The sequence below is a fragment of the Anser brachyrhynchus genome (genome assembly GCF_964034855.1).
Source record: "Anser brachyrhynchus genome assembly, chromosome: 9".
Classification (NCBI taxonomy): Eukaryota; Metazoa; Chordata; class Aves; order Anseriformes; family Anatidae; genus Anser; species Anser brachyrhynchus.
In genome coordinates this window covers 958,220-975,018 of record NC_137703.1, presented here as the reverse complement: position 1 = coordinate 975,018, position 16,799 = coordinate 958,220, and the positions used below count along the sequence as shown (strand labels likewise).

General features: G+C 54.1%; 1 long non-coding RNA gene across 1 annotated transcript in view; it reads left to right on the top strand.

Moving 5' to 3' along the window:
* Nucleotides 1–268: 268 nt before the first annotated feature.
* The window catches only part of LOC308199913, a 30,008-nt gene continuing 13,477 nt past the window's right edge, over nt 269–16,799 (top strand). Inside the window, exon 1 of the long non-coding RNA XR_013955089.1 lies at nt 269–16,541. This is a non-coding gene — a long non-coding RNA (uncharacterized lncRNA). The remainder of the gene's footprint in view (nt 16,542–16,799) is intronic.

Genomic DNA, 16,799 nt, shown 5'->3' with positions numbered 1-16,799 from the left:
GGGACCCTCCCCTCGGGCAGACAGACCCCCCCGGGGCAGACAAACCCCCCCGGGGCAGACAGAGCCCCCCCGGGGCAGACAGACCCCCCCCGGGGCAGACAGAGCCCCCCCGGGGCAGACAGACCCCCCCCGGGGCAGACAGACCCCCCCCGGGGCAGACAGACCCCCCCCGGGGCAGACAGACCCCCCCCGGGGCACACAGACCCCCCTCCGGGCACACAGACCCCCCCCCCGCACGCCTCCCGCCGCCCACCCACGCGGGACACGATCGCGGGTGGGCCCGGCCCCGCCGAGCCCCCGGTGCTCGCTGCTGCGGGGGGCAGCGGCTCCTTGGAGCCCCCCCGGGCGGGGGGGGCCCGGCCGGTGGCAAGCTGCCGGCTGCAGCCCTCCGCCGGCGGGCGGCGAGCGGCGCCTCGAGCCGGTGCCTGCGCTCAGCTGAAAGCTGCGCCTTAGACGGAGGGCTGTTAGTGCCTCATGAATATGCATTCCTGTCTCAAACTTTTGAGTCTGCCTGAATTATAAAACTACTTTGTCGAGAGAGCTTAATTGGGAAATCAGCTGCGCATTGTGCCCCTGTCGGAATATGCAAGTGGCTGCAGATGGAGTCGCCAACTTGGCATTTACTCGGGGCCAAGTTACGCAGACTACGGCTTTGAAGCAACTTCTTAGATTTTGTAATAGTAAGACCTTTTCTTCCTGTATATTCATTTTTTCCTTTTTGTACTCATCCACTAGCTGCACATTTACTGTGAAGATGCGTTTTAGTTTTAATACAATTGAATACGAAGAGAAAGGAAAGCTAGTGAGGGACTGAGACAAGGACAGCAGCACCTGTAAAGCATGGATTGTAAAAAAAAAAAAAAAAAAAGTCCAGTTTGCTAAACTGTTCAGTGGTGCCCTCTAGGATTTTAAAGTGCTAACAAAAATTACTCCTCAGCCACAGCATTGCCGCAAGAGAAAGCGCCCAGCCCACAGAGCAGACATGCGAGGAGCACAGTATAACAGTACCAAGCCCACAGTGCTCGTTTATAAAAACATCATCTTGCTCCCCGGAGAATCAGCTGCATGGCCAAAACCAGCGTTTATTTGAATAAAGGACCTGGATTATCGTGTAAAAAAAATAAAATGAACAAACAAAGCAATGCTGTTAGCGCACAAGAGGTCCTTCAGTTTATCTTTCGCTTTGCAATTGTTATTTCATTAGCGATTTTGTTAGGCCCATTGCTAACGCCTCACTTCTTTTGGCAGCTCTCAAATTCTGTCTTGAGAACATTTTGAGTCATGCTGAAGCAGCACTGATAGCATCAGTAAACACGCACCACGATCTGCAGCCTGCTTGCTGCTGTGAGCTGAGCAGCGCCGGAAAGCCAAGCGGCGGAGCCGAGAGGTCAGTGCCGGAGCGCTGCCCGATGCTAACCGGGGCGGGGGCAGCTGCTGGTGCCTGCCCGCTGCACCCCCAGCCCCTGTGTCCGTGCTGGTGTGCCCCAAGGAGCCCAGCATTTGTTCTTGTGGGGTGCTTAGAGACATGATCCAAGCACTTCTCAGTCTTCTCTTGGATAAGGCTTGTGAGCAGAGCTGTGAAAAGGGCCGTGGTTCATTCACACGAGACCCTGAGAACCACGAAGTCACCAGCGTGGGGGTGATCAGGAGCAGGCAGCAGCGCGTGCTCGCGTGTCCCGGTCTGCCCGGGCACCCAGGGCAGCGGTTACACCGACGCCAGGTTTCCAGCTCCAGCACGAAGTCACGGCTGTGCAGAGAGGTGGCACCTCCGCTGGTGTGATGTTCTTGTAGGACTGGTAGGCATGTTAAGGAAGAATATAAAATATAAATAACCTGAAGGTCAAAGGGAATCTCCACCAGTCGTGATGCTTCACACCACTCGGCTACAGCTCAGTTCATCCATTACTGAAGACTCCAAGCTCACATTTACAATCTGGTCTGAGAATCTGCAGTGTCTTTTCTATGCCAGGGCAGGATTTTCCAAGATACTGGCCTCATCCCTCTCACGTTTTCTTGAGCGCCCCCTCATTTTTCAGTTGCTTGTCTGGAGGGCGGGCACTGCCGAGGACACTGCCGCTGCCCTGGGCAGCCGCTGTCCCTCCTGCTTCATCCCCAGCCCACGTCTCGGCACCTCCCTTCAGAGCCTGGCAGTGCTGGGAGTGGAAATCTCACGTACTGGTGTAAGTGTGCACATCCTGACTGCAGTGCTTCAACAGTTAAAGGTCCAAGCTCTTAAATGAGTAAAGAAAAAGGCATATTTTTCAGCAGCCATACTGTTACATGACTTCATCTGCAGCCAGCAAATTAGCGTCTTCCTGCTTGTATCACTAATCTGTTCTTATTTTGGAGCACAACCATAAAACATGTTACATTAGCACCTTTTCCTCCATAACTCCAGCATATGCTTTTGTAGCTGAATAGGTTTCTAGCTGGTATAGCTGAAGCTGAATTCATTCCAGCTTTGCCTCTTAACGCACTTTCTGCAAAATCTAGGATTTTATACCACTGATTTCCATTAAACTGAATGTTTTGTTCTTTTAACAGCTGATTTAACTCAAAGGGATGATGTATCCCTAACGAGAGAAGAAAGCACGCTAGCGAGCAAATGGAAATTCCCAGTCAGCCCAATTAATGCTGAACTATAGCAGTGTGTGGGTGTGCGAAGGGAACGGGCTGGACATAAATCCAGCTGTTGCTACCTGTTGGTTTTGGTTAGCAAAACTTAGGCACAGATTTCGATATTTCAGTGTGCCAGTAAGAAAAATGGACCCGAACCAGCCTCAGACTGAGATCCATAAAAGATCACTGCAATGCCTTCTTGCGGCGGAGGTAAACGTGCGTGCGGATACACACAGGTACGTCCCCTCGTGCGGGGCGGGTGAGGACAGGCACCGGGGGGCTGCCAGCGCCCGCTCACCCTGCCCGAGGAGGAAGCCCCCACCATCCCTGAGGCCCTCTGGGGATGCAGCCCCCCCCTCGCTGCCTTGGCAGGGGCCGAGTGGTGCCCGGCTGCGGGTGCCAAATGCAGTCCTGAGGGGGCAGCCACCGGGGGCGGCTTTGCCTGGGGGCAGCCCCACGCACGGTGTGTGCCCCGCCGCCACGGCAGGCGCTGCCCGAAGGCTGAGCCGTCCCTGGCCCTACGTACAGCCTGGGTGCGTGACGTGCTTGCCAGTTGGTATTTTTTGTCTCCGTGTTAATGGCTCCCCTTACCTGCTGTACTTCTGAGCGGCCGCCCGCACACAGCTGAGAGCTTGGGAAATTTTGGCTTAAAGGATTCAGGCAAATGCGTCTTCGTACAAAAAAAGGGAAGCTCATCCTTGTCTATCTAAAAATACTTTAAAACACATAGAAAACAGACTGTTAGCAATGGCTATTTACACCATCTCTTGTTTCCTGCCAGCTCTAGCTTCACACGCTGAAAATGCCCAGGTGTGGCCTGAACTTGTGAGTGAATGTATTTGGAAAATTTGGGGGTGAGCAGATAGGTATGGGGAAAGTTGCTTTTGTGCTGAGTGTGAGCAATTCCTGCTGCCCTCCTACAGGAACGTGTGGCCATTAGCAACTGAGGCAGAAGGCTGGAGGCTGACAAGGAAGTGGTGTACAGGACAGACATGCCTGTGGCACTGAAGACAAAAGCAGTTCTGACCATGGCAGCAGGCGCTGAAGTGGAGCCCTGCCCGTGCACACCGCGTGCGGTGAGCGCAGGGTGAGCGCGGCGCAGCAGGAGCACGGCGAAGCAGGCTGTGCCCGCTGCGGGTGGCGGCTGTCCCTCCGTGCCCTGGCACAGCACCACCAGCGGGACCCGCGTGCCGTGGGCAGCCCGGCGCCTCTCCTGGCCCACCGCAGCACGCTCCTTCACACCGGGCAACGTGGGCCAGGCGCCTGTCTGAAAACGCCGTGTGTGTGCATCTCTGAAGTACTTCAAACCCTAATTATTTCTGGAGTCACGGATTTTGCAGGCTCACTTCAGAGAGGCTTGTAAGATCTCCCACAAGAGGTGCCGAGCGCTCCCTTTCCCACCCCTGGAGGGCTGACACGGTGGGTTTCTGTGCTTCGGTGCGGTTCCAGCCCCAGCTCCCCCTGAGCAGAGCAGGGCAGCAGCCAGCCGGACACAGCACACGAGCGAGGTGCCCTGAGAAGCTGGGGCAGGGGCAGCGGGCGGCACAGACCCCGACCCCGCACTGCTGCGGCCCCAGCCGAGCCCTGGCACGGCCACGGGCCCTGCTCACCTCTGCAAGCCTCGGCTGCCTTTGTGTGCCCTTCCTTGGAAAGGAAACCTGGGAAATGGCAGTTCAAGAGCTGATAAGGATTTTCAGGCATGTCTGCTGCAGATATGACATGCACTGCTGGCTGAAAGCGAGCCTTAGCTGAGCTGCCGCCCCGCTCACAGAAACTGCCAGCAGAAGCCGTTCCCGAAGCTCAGCTGGTGCTTTTGCCAACATCTCTGCTTCGCTGCTGCTCTGCCCTCCGTGCTTGCTGTCCCTGTGGATCAGAAGTCGCGGTCCTTACTGCTGCTCTCGGGGGCTCGGTCCCCTACCCAGGGGGTGACAAAATCCCGCGGTCGCAGGGTCCTGGAGGAGATGCACTCCAGCGCGTGCTGCTCAGGCTCGGAAGCTCCTCTCCCCCGCCCCAGCGAGAGGAGTGTGCGCCTGTGTGCATTTTTAATATCTGAACTGACATTTTGCTGTCTTGAAAACAAAAGCTGTTCACGGGCTAATTAGCGAGAGATGCACACAGCAGAACGTAAGCCCCAAGGAGCTGCAGAGTCCCAACAGTGGGTGAACTTTGGAAGACAGAATGACACAGTGTTGAGCATGAAGGATTATAATTTCATATTTATGATTAGATTATAGATAGATTATAATCCTGTGATCTATAGATCAGAATTTTATAATCAATAATGGGTACGACATGAAAGGAAAGCAAGAGAAATCAGAGTGCTTTATCATAAGGCTCAACAGACACCCAATATGACTTTCATATATTCCCACACAGATGAATTATATGTCTTTTCTTCTCCCTCATCGCCTTTAGTAACGTTATAAGCCAACTAAACCTTCTTAATATTATAAACAAAAAAAAACAACTAAACTGCCGCGCTGGAGTGCCTTCTGTATTTCAGAAAATGCAAATAGTTTCCGTTCAGCACTGCTGCTGCGATACCCCTGCGATTCCAGCCCGGCAATAAATGGAGTTAGTGGAAGTGACTTATTAGTCCTAGTTGAACTGCTACACTTCCGGAGTCTAAAGATAACAAAGTGTGCTGGAGAACTTGTTCTAATTACAGCAGGGAGCATCTTGTCTGCTTCCTATATTGCCATTTTAAATTGAAATTACTATTCTCAATAGAAAAGATCTTTTGTTCAGCTACCAGCCAAGAGAGACAATTCTACTGAGGTTTAATAGTGCGTAAACACTCGCATTACGCAGTTTTCTCAAATGGCCGTAAGACAAACAGGCAGGAAACAGTGAAGATCACAAAATTAAGTATTTGAATTAAGTACTTGCTACCTCACGTGCTGAGGGGAATGAACGTGGCACTCGCTCTGAGGTGCTGCACGAAGCGCCCTGCGAGCGTGTCCCGGTGGGGCACGAGGGCGGGTGTCCCCGCTGCAGGGGCAGCCCGGGGGGGCAGCAGGGTCCCTTGGGCGCCTGCTGCCTCCTTCCAGCCCTGCTCGGCTCCGCTGGCTCCCCCAGAGCGCCGTGCACCCCCGCAGCCATGCTGCTGCTGCAGCCGAGCCCCTGCACCTCCCACCCTGGCTCTGCTGCGAGAACTGGCTCTGGTTGTCCGGAGCTAGCTTTTGTACATGTCCTCACCTCTTACCCCCGAGCAACTTTCAGCTCTGCTCTGCCTGCCGGAGGTGTGTGTGTGTTAAGGGTACAACAAGGCACCGGTACCAGCTCCGGAACAGAGGGAGGCAAACATTATTTAGCAAATACCTGTAATTGCGTCGCTGGCAAATCGAGGCAATGGTAAACATCATCTGCTAATGTTTAGCAGATGTTAGAAAATATGATAATATTGGATTTTCAGTCAAGTTTCCCTTTTAGTATTTCCTTATAAACCCATTTAAATGTAGGCAAAATTGTTTCTTGACATTTCTATATGGTATTTGGATCAGGTCATTTATTTGATTAAAATAATTTTTATCAACATTAAAATTATAGGAGTACTAAAATCAGAAGAAATTTTCAGATGCCAAACTTTCCCACTGGGTATGAAACACCGGAAAGAAGATTTTGAAGCTGATCTGGAAGAATTTTGTAAAAGCTAAGACTGAAAAATCAGAGACTAATAATAATATGGTTGGTGAAAATCTAGTGCATTGTCTATGGATGGGAGGGAGCAACAACAGCAATTTAAAAGAAGCGCAGGTGAACTCTTGCTGCTGGTGTGAAAATTAGGCAACGAAGCCCTTCTGAGCTTTCATCCACCAGCTTTTTTTTTATTTTGTGCCCACGTTTTCTTTCCTGATCAGTTCTAAATTAGTCGATCTAGAGAGAGGGAGGCTCCCCCGGGAGCGGGGCCCCCTGCAGGCTCCTTCCTGCACCCCTCATGCTCTTGTCCAAAGGGCTTAACCTGGGGAAGGAAGGGCCTCAAAAATAGCAGTCATGGAAATGGAAACTAAATTATTCGGCTCAGTGCTGCTGCATCATGGAATTCGGGCATTTTTAGCCTTCTTGATGCCATTAAAATGAAATGCTATTTCATTTTATTTTGGGAATATGTGAAAGCATGGTAATGACAAAGAAGTGTCAGGAGTTCAAACTAAGTGTTAGAAGTCTCTCTTTTTGGACTCTCTCGTGACAGGTTTGAAGCTGATCAGGACCCGAGCACCCTGAGCAGTAAATCTGCTCCGACGCCTCGGCTGGCAAGCCCTCTTTCATCCCTCCTCCAGCTATTGTTGCCGTTCTCGTTATCCTGCCATTCTCCACCTCTCGCAGCCGCTGCAGCCTCCTTCTCCGAGCGCTGCTCCTCCGACACGGCCACCCGGCTCCTTTGTCCCCAGCTGTGTGGGTCGCAGTCGCCTCTAATGGCCTGGAAGGGCTCAGCCTGCCCCTCCTGCGCATCAGGGAAAAGAAATGCCAACTCAGAACCACAGAATCACAGAAACTCAGGGCTTGCTGGTGATGAATTCCCTGGCAATCATTACTAAGGCCATTTCTAATTTCATGTACAGTCGCTGAAGCCACAGCTTCGGATTAAGCTACAAAAGCTGGAGCACCGCAGTTGCGGTAGGAAGTGGTGGCTGCGGGGGCTTTTCTGTCACCAAGCCCCCAGCTCCCTTGTTTAAATCCCGCCTACAAATACACTCACCTGGCTTCCACCTGAGTCACTAAAAAATGGTAGGCATGTTGACTGTAGAAAAAACATAAGAATCACGAATAACAAGCTATTCTGAGGTGTTCTGGGTGAGAACAGACAGGTTTCCCGTCTCCATCAGGAAACGAAGAGCTGGTGTCAGAGCAGAGGCCGTGAGCGCGGTCCCTGCGCGGAGCCTTGCCCCGCTCAGCACCCTGCGAGCAGGTCTGTCTCGTGGCACCTGGTTCATCTGAGCCCATCAGAGCATCCCCTTCCCCGCGCTTCGCGGGCCGGTTCCCAGGGCACGTCCGTCCCCCTGCCCGCCCAGCAGGCAGCGTGCCCCTCTGCCCTCCTCACGCAGCTGCAGCACCTTGCTCCACGCTCCTCCTGCCCGCTGTGCCTTTATTGCAGGAGCTGTCCCCTTGCTCGGGAGATGCCCGGGGAGAGGAAACTGGTGTTGGCCATGGAGAGCCCAGGAGATGGAGATAAATGAGGCTCTGAGTTGTCCAAACCGTGAGCTGCTCCCCTGAGGTGGTTCAGGCAAACCAAACAGACTTCCCTTCCCCCCTGGTGAGTTTGGGGCTCTTTTCTCCCCCCGAAGAGCAGCTCAGCTCCCCCCGGCCGTGCTGCAGCCCGCCGATGGCCAGCAGTGCCAGCAGCCGCTGCCTGCTGCAGGCTCGTCCCCTCCTGCCTGCCTGCACCCGCTAATGCTTTCCTTCCCCGTAATGAGTGTTTATTGAGCTCTTAAGGGATTAACCTTTGGCTTTCAAAATTGGAGCTTCAGAAGCTTATTTCAGGAGCCTATTCTAAAAATATACTGGAGAAAAATAGTTGGAAATACAGAATCTGTTTTATAATCTCTAGAATTTATCTAAAGAATCTGTCATCAAGGAAAAATACCTCTGTTAGTGTTCAAACACGAGTATGTTTGTTGTTGCTCAAACCTTTTAGAGTTATTAATGATTGATTTTAATGTCTCGTATTTAATGGGGGGAAGATCAGCCCTGACTTAAAAACATAATGAGCCTGTACGTAGAAAGGCAAAAAACTCTCTGTGAGCGTTTCTATCAGCCACTTTGATTCCTAACATGATAAAGCCAAGAACAAAGGCGGATGGGTGCGGGCAGACAACCCACCCTCCCAGGGCCACGGCGGGGTCTGTGCCGCACCGGGGCAGGCTCACGGCGCCGTTTGCTGCAGGGGCCTCAGGAGAGGGCTGGGGGCCGGCAGCAGCAGCACCCCCAGCCTGCGGGGCCCTGGGCTGCCCCCAGCACGCCCTGTCCCCGTCCTGCTGCTCCCAGGACACTCCTGCCCTCGTGCCTGTGCTAGGGACGGGGCAGCGAGGGCTCGGCTGCTTCTGGAGCTGGGGGGACTTGGACTGTGCCCCCAGTCTGCACCCACCTGCTCGCCTCTTTCTTCCTGTACCCGTGACCCTTAAGAAACTGTATCAGCACACAGCGTCACAATTTTTGCCAAGTCTTGGTGTGACACAGTGGTGAACATTGAGAAAATGAGAGGTCTGCTCCCCACAACTGCGTGGTTTTACAGGAAGCGATCGGGATGTGACCGAGCAGTAAACGCGAACTGCTTCAGCCTTGTAGGGCACCTTGGTGTGCAGCCCTGCCGCTGCCGTGCTGCCGCGGGTTTCAAGTGGTGGCCTGAATCAGCAGTGCCTAGAGGAGGGAAGAACAGCGAACTATTCCTGGTGATCGCTCCTTCGCTGAGACAGCCTGGGCGTTGCTGCCGGCTGCTTTTCTCTCCAAGCGAGGAGAGTCACGGTGACAAAGACGGGGAAAACAATTCCTGCAGCCTGATTCACTGAAAAGGAAGAAAAAATGGCAGTGGGAGACAGAGAGAGGTCTATATAAAGCAACCACAGTGGCGGTAGGTCGGCACGGTGCCGGTGCACAGCCTGACACCAGCCGGTGCTCACGCTGCAGCCGTGCCCCGTGCCCCGTGCCCCGGCCGCAGCCGGGTGAGGCTCTGCCCCCACCACCACACCCCGCGTCCCCAGTTTCCCCTCGTGGGCTGCATCCTCCACGCTGGCAGCCTGCCTGCACGCGGGACGCTGAGTCCGGACACCGTGGGCAAGCGGTACAGGCACTGAGCTGGTTCTTATTTAGCAAAAATAAAGTGAGTTCAGTTCAGTGGGGCTTGGGGCATGTAGGGCTTTTGGGGGTGCTGGAAGCTGTGGAGATGTGAGTGCTGGCTGAAGGACGGGCTTGTGACAGGGATGGGAGGCAGAGGACAACTCTGCAGTGCCCGATGGGTGGTGCTGGGGTGCCCGGCTCGGGGCTGGGGGCGCTGCTGGCCGGCACAGCACACATGTGGGGTTAAACTGGGGGGGTCAGCATGGCTTCAGCACACGGAGCTGCCCCACACCTGAGCCCTTTCACCAGTATATGGGGGAGGAAAAATGATGCCATTTTCCTACAGCCTGACGGTGCTGGGGGTCGGGGTCAGGGCCCTGCACAGCGGGCCTTCTGCAGCCCCTTCCAGCACCTTCTGCCCCTTCCACGGCAGCCGTGTCCCAGCCCCGTCCCCAGTACACCGGGTGTCCCGAGCCCTGGGGCCGGCCTCGCTCGTGGCTTTTGGCAGACGGAGTCAAGTAGATGCCAGGCGGCAAGAGGAGCTCTCTGCGCAGCCGAGCGGGACGCTGTCTCCCGGTGTGCTTGTGCTGTGCCTGGCAGGAAGGCACCCCCAGCTGCCTTAATGGAAATAAATACCTGCCTGTTACAGGTGCTAATGAGGCTTCATGTGTTTGGCTAAAGAACCTGCTGCAGGATCCGTGCCAAATCCCCCTGCTCCTGGTTGCAGCAGAGAAAATAGCAGCCAGGGCAAAGGCTCAGTGCTTTTGTAGTGTAATGAGAGAATAGCGATCATCTTGCCAAGCTGACTGGCCAAATAATGAGATCGAATCTCTGAAGTCATAATTTTGTGGTTAACTGAACAGGACTAATTCTATGTAAACTGCCTGGTCTAATTACTGGCCACAGTTCTAGAAAAGCCTGCGAACACGTGGCTGGCAGCCTGTCCCAGAAATCTCGCGACTTGCAAAGTCCCGCAGCAACAGGAGCCCCCGGCCCCATTGCCCCGGGGTTCCCGGTCCCGCGGGGGCTGCGGTGAGGATGCCCTGGGTGTGGGGAAGCCTTCTCAGGCACGGCATGGGGCTGTCGCCTTCTGCTGCCCCGCGGGAGCCTCTGTGCTTTCAGCCCTGCCGGCAGCGCTTCACTGCTGCTGCCTGGAGCAATGCAGAGAGCCGTGCAGAGAGCCGTGCAGCAGCACGGTGTGCTAGACGGGGGCAGGCCGTCTGACGAGCAGCGCAGGCTGGGGAGCGGTGGCTCCTCTGCCTCCGACACCGTGCTGGTGAGCCGTGCTGCCAGGACACTCAGCAGTCCTGCTGAGAGTGACGAGATGGAGGAGATAGAGGTGAGGAGATAGGGGTGAGGAGAAAAGGGTGATGAGATAGAGGTGATGAGGTAGGGGTGGCGAGATAGAGGTGACGAGAGAGATAAGCCTCATCCGGGGTGGAACAGGGCCCGGGAAGCCCAGGTGCTGTGGAAGGAGCAGGGCGCTCCCCCGGCCACATCCCTGCCAGCTCCCTCCTCCCCGCCAGCCCTAGGGCCCCGTGGGCCGGGGGTGAATCCATCGCTGCCTCGCTCTGCAGCAGCCTGCATGGGGTGGGTGGCCGAGACCCCCTGCCCCTCCCCAGGCTGGGCCAGCGCTGAGTGCCGTGTGCCCGTCCCCTCGCCAGGAGCACAGCCTGGCACCACACGGGCAGGGCTTCCCCAGCAATACTATCCTGCCCCAGATCATGAGCACAGAGACTGGGGTTGGCAGCCCAAAGTGCTCGCTAGTGTCACTGTTCCCTGCTGCCAAGACGCCGCGCAGCAGGACGGGGGTCAGGAGCGTTCCTCCGTGGGCCCGCCGCCCTGCTCTGCGGGCAGACCTTGGGAGGCAACCAGAAGGGCAGGGCGGGAGGAAACCCATCGATTTGCAGCCTCTCTCGAAAGGCGAGGCGACACGTCTGTGCTGGGGTGGCTAGCTTGCTGTGCGAGTTATCTGGGTGAGCTATTTCCAGGCCCAGCATTTAATGGATTCCCCCTGCACAGCTCGGCTGTCGGCGTGGCTGGGCGGGCGAGCGGCCGGAGCGTGCTGACGAGCCAGAGCGCACCGGCGTGATCAGCTGGACGGAGCCGGGAATTAGAGCTGCAAATGTATTTGCTCAGTAACGCAGCAGCTCCTGCTTGCTAGCAGAGTGAAGGATTTGTCAGGGCAGTTTACACTGCGCTGTGGCAGAAGCTGATCTGGCAGCGCCTGTGTGAGCGTGGCCATCTGACACGGTCTGTGTGTGGGGATACCCGACGGGTGGTCGGTGCCGCAGCACCTGCTGCACTCTGCTCAACAGGAAGAAAACTGCAGCATAGCACGAAGACGTTGGTGCTCCTGGAGGCCGAGACAGTTTAAACCTCAGTCCTTGGCCAAATACGAGGTGTGAAGGCCTGATGTGGTAACCGATGACCGGTAAGCACGGTGCTGCGGTCCTGGGGGTGTCCCGGGGCTGCGGGGCTGCCTGCCGGAGGGGCTGGGCACGGCGGCACCACACGGCCCCTCCGGCTGCTGGCCTCCAGCCCCGGTGCCGCAGCAGAGAACGGGCGGCTGTGTTCCCTGCATCCCTCCGTGTCTTGCACGAGCAGCATCTTCAGGGCTGAAGCCAAAGGGATTCGTGCTCAGGTGATGCAGATCCCCAGAAGGCCCCCAAAAGGATTTGAAACCTGGCCACTTTTCTTTGACGAGTTTTCTTCAATGTTGTCTGTGGTAAACATTGCTGAGAAGGCAACGGGTGGGGAGAAAAAAGCCGGATGCCAAGACTTCCTGAGTCCAGCAAGGCAAGTAGAAAGCACCACGACTACTCCTGACGGCTCCCAGCTGCGAGTGGCAGCTCCCAGCTGCCGACCCCCGCTGAGCGCACGGGGGGCGAGCGCGGCCTGGGGGTGACGGCACGCACGAGGGGGAGGCGGTCGGTGCGGCCGCCCCAGCACCCGAGCACCGCGGGGCTGCCGAGGGCCCCCCCAGCCGCTGCCAGGACCTCAACCCTCGGTGCCCCCCCTGTTTTCCTGAGCCCCTGCCAACCTGCCCCACTACTGCGGGCATCCTGCGTGCCACTTCCCAAATTTACTTGTTTGAACTTAATTTCACTGGTGTGCTCTCCTCCAGTGCATAAAAAATTATTTTTTTTTTAATGATTTTTTTTTTTAGCAGTGATTAATATTAAAGTGCATCTCCTAGGGGCTTGTTTAAAAAATGGCAGAGCCTTTGAAGAGGCGAACACTAAAGTGCACCAAATCACACAATTTAATTTATATTATCTTGTTTAAATTAGTGCTGGGTTTTAAAAGGATGTTTAAAATCGGGACAAAGAATCGTTGGCAGTGTTCGCTGTGGCACTTAGGGTTAATAGGCTTTTGTCAGAAATGTAAAAATAAATAAAAGTTCTTCTAGCGGTTGCACCGATCATTTCATAATGAAACCAGGCAGGCAGATGAACTTCCTTTCAGTGAAAATAAAGCACAGAAAAAAATGACAGGCTCGTGGTTATTTACTTCAGATTTTGAAATGAAATTACGGCAGCTATTTTGCTCTTCAGAACATGAGGCCTAGAATTAATAGAGTTCATAGAAGATGAATATTCAATTATCCTGGTTTGGGGTTTTTCTTGTGGCTGGGGCTGAAGCAACAAGCAGCCGTTCCTTTCGGGAGCTTCCTCCCGCGAGCACGGCTGTCCCAGGCGCTGGGTGCCAGGTGCGCCTGTACCAGACGTGGTTTTCCAGCAGGGACATTTTTCAGCGCATTCATACAGCCCAGGATTTCTCTGCAGAGCCCCAGCCCCGCGGCCAGGAGCGAGGCTGCCCCAGCCAAAATGCAGGGCGCGAAAACCGGCAGCTGAACGTGGCGGGACAGGGAAAGGGGTGGTTTGCCGGGGGCACAGCCAGCTCGGGAAGCTCGTAACGGCAAGGTCATTTTTGTTTTGGTTTTGAAAGTGAGAAAATACCATATGGTAGTTATTAAAAGAAAGGGATGTGAGAAAGCGATCGTTGGAACAGAGAAATACACAGAAACCGCGGCAGGGAAGCGGGTCACGGCGCCCCTCACGCACTGAGACTCCAGGGGCTGCTCGCCCCTTTCCTCTGTCCGGGGGTGGCTTCTTGGGCTCTCGCCTTCCTCCCCTGCAGCTTCGACATCCCTGGTTTAAACGCAGGCCGTGCCAGAAGACGTACTTCTGTTTGCCTTTCACGTGGTGTTTCTTCATATGGACTTCATGGTTGCCGTGGCCTTATGGAAGGAGGTTTCAGAACAGCACAAGCTAAAACGCTTACAACTTCAAGTTTAATTTTGAAAGTGTGTTTTCTAAACTGATGGCTAGATATTTTCAGACCTTTCCAAAGTGCTTGCTTTTCTTTGTATAGCTTCTGCTTCATTATTCTAATTTAATAAAACCATAGCTAAGGCAGAGAGCAGACTCATTCTGGCTAATGACAGACTTCGATTTGTTTGTGCTTCTTGTTATAGATTTTTCCTAATTACAAGCATTTTTCAGAGGCAATTGAAAAAAATAAATGAGCAGCTGGTTTGGATGTGCGACCTATTATTGTATTTACTAGAGCTGTGGAAAAAGTATTACATTCACAGTAGGACTGTTTTGAACAGAGGAGGGCAGAAAGGATGTTTTCCAGTTGGGAATACATCTCACGTGGTGCCACGGAGCCAGCTGAGCCCCTCCACGCCAGCCGCAGCGCTGGATGCGCTGACCCAGCCCCTACGTAGCCACACAGCAACTGGCAAATACTGGGGGAAGCACTCCTGAGGCAAATGCAGGAGTTTTTCCAGGGCAGCCAATGCTTTGTACTGTATATACCTGCTTGGAAGTCGTGTGCAAGCCCTTGTGACCAGGGAGCGAGTTTCTGGCTGTAGGCGGTACCGATACCGAAGCAGACCTTCCTCACCAAATACAGTTCTACTTTTGCAAATCACAGTTTTGGACACCTCTTGCAATGTAGCTCATTAGAAATCATGCACATGTTATAAAACTATTGCTAAATGCGCCATTAACTCATCCAAGCCAAAGTCTCTGCATGTTTGATTCATCCTCTGAACAAAGACTGATTTTCCTATGAAAACAAACCACTACATGCTTTTCTTCACCCCTTAGGCAAGATGAATTCTGGAGGATTTTTTTTTTTCTTATGATAGCATCCTTTATCAGAAAAAGCATTTTAAGACTCAAAACAAAAGAGAAACAGATTAGGAGCCTATGATATTTTCTAGGGCAATCTGGAAAAAGTTGTATTTAAGTCAAACATTCTCCATTGGCAACGTGTTGTAAAAGGGCTATAACCTCAGAAAAGCCAGCCAAAACTTAGAAAGGCTGCCTCTTATCTGCCCTAGTTTTTGCAGAACAGCAAAGAAACACGGCAGCATGATTACCAAGATAACGATGTCAGAGTTCCTCCGTGAATTCCCCGGTGCATTGCTGCTTGCTGTAGCGAGGTGCATTAGGTATCTAATAGTTTTTCTAGATACCAAGGTGCAGAGAAAATGCTGAGCATTACATAAAGGAAGAAACTTGATAGACTTTCGTGCATGCATTACAGTCGCGAGTCAGCTATTGATTGTGGGGAAAAAGCCTGCCAGTCCTCTGCAGCCAGTGTGGTGGGCGCTGCCCCGCTCGGCTCTGCACACTCGCTGCGGGACTGTGCGGGGCGGGGGCCGGCACAGCGCTGGGGCTGCTCACCCCGGGCCCGGGTGGGTTTTTGTTATCTGTTATTCGTGCAGTTTGCCGGCTGCAGGATGCTGAGAGGATCGAGGTTTTTTTGCATCAGGGCCTGCACCTCCTGCAGGGGAGGCTTCTTCTGAAAAATAAGCCTTCCAATCTTGATTCATGAATTTTTTAGAATGGTTCATTTAAAAGGAGAACTAATTCCAGCGTGGTTGGCCATGCAGGGCTTTTCTGATAGAAACGTGGAGGCAGGGTAGCTGGAGGGAGGGCAGGAGGCAGCTGAAGGGCAGGCTGGTGCTCTCCTCTGGCCGTGACCCGCTTTGACATGGCACAAGGAGCGTCACTTGCCCCACTTTGGTAAACAGGGACAATCAGAATTAGCTGTCCTTGCAGAACACAGAGATGTAGAAATGAGAAGGCTGTAAAAGAGCTAGGCCTCTTGTAGAGGGCCACTTCAACATCCAATATTTGTTCTATTACACAAGAATTAAGAGCTGCAAACGAAGAACAAGGTCCATCAGCGGGGGTGCACCGAGGAAAGCCGCAGCACCACGCGCCGGGGGCTCGAGCAGGGCGCAGCTCCCAGCTCCCGGCCCCTCAGCGGGGCAGCGACTCGAGGAGGAGGAGGAGAACCTGGAAGGCCACTCTGAGGGCACGCAAGCAGCGTTAGAGCTCATTCAAATCATCCTTGGGTGTCCTTCAAGTTACGTGTAGCCAAATTCTTTGTTATTTTTTTTTCTCTGGAGACCGTGCTTGGACATCAGGTGCCTCTGCTGCCAGCTCCGGAGAGGGCCGGAGGGCCCGGCCGGCAGCACGGGCTGCGGTGCGGCTCTCCCCCGAGTCGTTCTGGAGAGCAAGAGATCCCCCTTCCTCCCTGCAGCACCCGGAGCACTCGAGCTGCCGCGCGAGGCAGGGCCGCAGCGGGCAGGAAGCAGCTTCACGCCGCGTGTGGAGGCCTCTGCGACTGCTGTGCCCGACCACAACTGGCTTACGGCTATTTTCTCCTCACTTACACGGAAGAGCCTGACATCCAGGGCAGCCAGCCTGGTCAGGACGGCAGCACCGTGGGGTTTCTGAACCCGATTAACGAGGTCAGGTTCAGAGACAAACGCGGTGTTTAACTGGTGAGGCAAATAGGCATTATCTCGTGTGTCTGAGGAGCCTTTTGCATCCGTGCTCTCATCACCCTCCTCAGCACCTCCAGGACCTGCAGCATTCATCTGCTGAGCCTACCAGCCCTGACAATGCATTATTAATGCCGGAAACTGCTTTGTGCTACGCGCCTGAAACCACTCTGACCTGTGATTACAGCCGGTGGAAAAACAGCCAGCTCTCGCTGCCGGAGAGACAACTCCCTCCTGTAACGTGAAGTCACAGGGCGAGCCGAGCAGCAAGGCAAAGCAACCTGGCAGGAAAGAGGGCCTTTGTCCTTTGCTGCTCTTTGATCTCCCTGCAATCCAGGTGAAGGAATTTGCTTACATCCATATAGGGCTTTTTATTTATTTTATAGCAGATCATTTTTGTTATTTAAACAATAACCAAGGGCTTTACTCTCTGCGTGGCTGGCAACCACACCTGCATGTGCCCATCCTCGCAGTGATGTAAGAAATGCCGTTTGGGCTGTACACTTGTGGTTCCCACAGTCCAAAACCACATTTCAGAGTCATTTCCCTCCCTGCCACAACCCCTGGGTTTTTGCTCCGCCGAGGGCTTGGCAGG